The 3,614-nt window shown below is 41.9% G+C and overlaps 1 pseudogene; it reads right to left on the bottom strand.

Annotated features, from left to right (window-relative positions):
* Positions 1 to 362: 362 nt before the first annotated feature.
* Positions 363 to 1,946, bottom strand: LOC102285716 (26S proteasome regulatory subunit 10B pseudogene; annotated as a pseudogene).
* Positions 1,947 to 3,614: the final 1,668 nt, after the last annotated feature.

Genomic DNA, 3,614 nt, shown 5'->3' with positions numbered 1-3,614 from the left:
CCTTAGAATGCCATGGGGACTTCCCTGGCAATTCGAGTGTTAAGAATCTGCTGGGCAATATAGGGGATGTGGGTTCGATTCCTGGTTGGGGAACTAAGATCCCATAAGCCGAGGAGCAGCTAAGCCCGCAAGCTGCAATTACTGAGCCTATGCACCACAACTAAAGGATCCATGTGCTGCAAAGAAAGATCCTGCATGACGCAAGGAAGATTCTGCATGACGCAAGGAAGATTCTGCATGCCACAACTAAGACCCGACACAGCCAAATAAATATTTTTAGAAAGCTCTGCAGTGGTTTACAAGGTCTCCCCTTACCTTTCTCCCTTTGACCTTTTTTTTTTTTTTTTTTTGGAGAACTAAATTAAACAGATTTTATTAAACATTTTAGGATGAGGAAAACAAGTGATATAAAATAAGTCATAAGAAATGCTCCCTGGTACTACTATGTCAAACCATTTTCAAGGTTTTACAAAATACTCACACAGCAAATACAAAAAGCTTCAACATACTCTTCTGACTTCTGCTGCAATAAATGCAACATTAACAAACATACAAATTTCCTCTGTACTTCTTAAAAGCAGAATTACTGAATTACTAATTTTTACAATGTTATTCATACACATTTTTATTCATATGCTATTAATGAGATCATTGCCAATCCATTATTTTCCTTAACTTTTTTAAAATTAAGCCAATAGATGTCATGCAGCCATCAAAAACCTTACAGTAAATTAAACAGGTTTGTAGTCCAATTTAGACTCTAGCTTCTTAGAATCAGCCACTTTCCTGACTGCTTTCATGAAGTCTTCCTGTACTACAAAATCATGATCGGCACGAATTGCAAACATACCTGCTTCAGTACAAACATTTCTTAGGTCTGCTCCATTAAAGCCATCTGAAAGCTTCACAATTGCTTCATAATCTATTTCACCATGCTTTGTAATGGGACCTGCATGGATTTTCAATATATCTAACCTTGCTTGTTCGTTTGGTAAATCAATATGTATTTTTCTATCTAATCTGCCTGGACGAAGCAAAGCAGGATCCAGTGTATCTGGTCTGTTAGTAGCCATGATCATTTTAACTCTATGCAGAGTATCAAATCCATCCATTTGATTCAGTAGCTCCATTAAAGTTCTCTGAATCTATCAGCTGAAGTACCCTCAGAAAACCGGCGACCACCAATAGCATCTATTTCATCCATAAAAATGATGCATGGCTGATGGTCCCTGGCATAATTAAACATTTCTCTGATCAAACGAGCACTTTCACCAATGTACTTGTCTACTATAGAACTAGATACAACCTTTAAGAAATTGCAATCCAGCTGGCTAGCCACAGCTCGTGCCAGGAGTGTTTTTCCTGTACCTGGTGGTCCATATAACAAACAGCCTTTTGGAGGTATTATTCCTACACGGTGGAATAATTCTGGGTTTGTAAGAGGTAATTCTATTACCTCTCTTAATTCCCGAATCTGTTCTGATAGCCCTCCAATCTCAGAATAAGAAACATTCCGAGGGTCCTCATGAGACATGTTGTAAACCAATGGATCCACTTCTCTTGGCAAATATCTCATGATAGTGTAGTCATATCCAAAGCAACTCTTGTTCCTGGCTTCAGCTTACTTTTGTCAAGCTGTCGACGACAACCCACAACATATCTCGGTCCATTTGTAGCTTTAACAATGAATTTTTCTTCAGTTAACTGCTTAAGTACTTCACCCACAATCTGCCCAACACTTTGTAGAGCCTTCAGATCATTTTCAGACTTTTCATACTGCTTGGTAAGTTCTTTTAATTGTTCCCTTAACTCCTTGAGACGGCCGTCAATCTCTTTGTTCTCCAGCAGTTTCTTGCGGTAGTCCTGAAGCGCCTTATCTCTAGGGTCCGCCATGATGAGAAGCCGTTGCTCATAGGGGATGCCGGGAATGGCCATGGCCGCCCGGGCGGGGGAAGGGGCGGGGCCTCCCTTTGACCTTTTTACTCTTCTCCGCCCTGCTCACTCTCCTCAGACCACACTGGTCTCCTTCCAGTTCCCATTTTCGAGGGCTGCCTTGACCTCAGGATCTTTGCTCTTCCTCCTCACTTTTCCCTTAATACTTTTCCCCCAAATACTCACATGGCTTGCTCCTTCATTTCTTTAAGTCTCTGCTCAAATGTCCCTTCTCAGTGAGGCCTTCCCTGACCACTCCATTTAAAATTGCAGTGACCTGACCTCCACACCTGCTCTGGCATCCCCACCACATCCTTCTTCCCTGCTTAATATTTTTCATAGCACTTACCCCTCCTAGTCTGTGATATAATTTATTTATTTATTTTGTTCATTGTTTGTCCTCTCCCACTACCACCATCACCACCACTATAACGGTAAATTCTGTAAGTCAGGAAGTTTTGTCTGTATTAGTCATTGATGCTCAGCACCTAAAAGAGTATCAGGCACAGTCAGCCTCGGTAAGCATTTCGTGAATAGATGAACGCCAAGGTAATGGTAGGGGAGGTAAATCAGTGAAGGATCATTTCAGGATGCGGGGATGGCACAAAACAGCAATGAAAGGTTAAAGAGTGAGACGATCAGGCAACTGAAATGAGATGTATATAGCTGGAATGAAGGGCCTGTGGAAATATAGCCAAGAGGCAGGGGATGGTTTGCCACGCTAAGATCTTTGAACTGCAGCCTAAAGCAACAAGGTGTCTAGTTGAAAGATTTTTAAGCTCAGTGGAGAGAGCTGTGAAACCTGATCATGTCAGTAGTTTAGAAAGATCGCTCTGCCAGAGATATCAGTTTAGAAGTGGTGAGGCCAGACTCAAGGAGACCAGTTGTTTCCAATTGCAGCAGATCTGATGACAAATGATGAGGACTCTAAATCAATGGCCAGAGGTATTAACACAGAAAGAGAGTGAATTCGAAGGATAATTAGGAAGTTGAATCTTCAGGACTCTGTAAACAAATCAGTTGTGAGTTGTGAGACAGAGCAAGAATTCAGGATGACAACCAGATTTCTAGCTTGGGTAATTTGAGAGGTGATGGTGCCATTCACTGAACACAGATGAAAAGCAATTATACAGCCTCACCAGTCATCTTCCTGTTATTGGGTCACCAGGGCCCAGTGATGATGGGCGCAAAGCCCAAGCCATTCATCTGTATTCACCGTATGTGAACACCCTGCTGGTGGCAGGAAGTCTGATCTGAGCACCATGAGTCAGCAGCCTCCCTTCTATTATGAAAGATCAAGCCTATAATATAAACACTGCTTTAATTTGTTAAACAGGGCTTTGTGGCTTCTTGCCCCACCTTAACTGCCCTATGAAGTAACTGGAGAAGGAAATTAGGTGTAAGTTTCCCTAAAGAGAAGTTTAGATTTGCCTAAGATTAGAAAGGTACAGGTGACAAGGATTGTCACTACCAGAATCTGCCGTGACAATGAATGTTTGTGCAAAGTACAGTGCTAGACACTAAACTAAGCTTATGTGCCTTTGAGGTGTTACTTTATACCTCTGCCTTTGTGATAAGATCTTTTCCTTTAATTGGGTAGTGAGGGGAGTGGTGAAGAAGACACTTGACTGACCAGACTGGTCAACCTTGGAGCCAATGGTCAAGTAGTCAGATCACCCCTA

Source organism: Bos mutus, chromosome 16, assembly GCF_027580195.1.
Source record: "Bos mutus isolate GX-2022 chromosome 16, NWIPB_WYAK_1.1, whole genome shotgun sequence".
NCBI classification, from domain to species: Eukaryota; Metazoa; Chordata; class Mammalia; order Artiodactyla; family Bovidae; genus Bos; species Bos mutus.
This window is presented reverse-complemented; position numbering and strand designations above follow the sequence as displayed.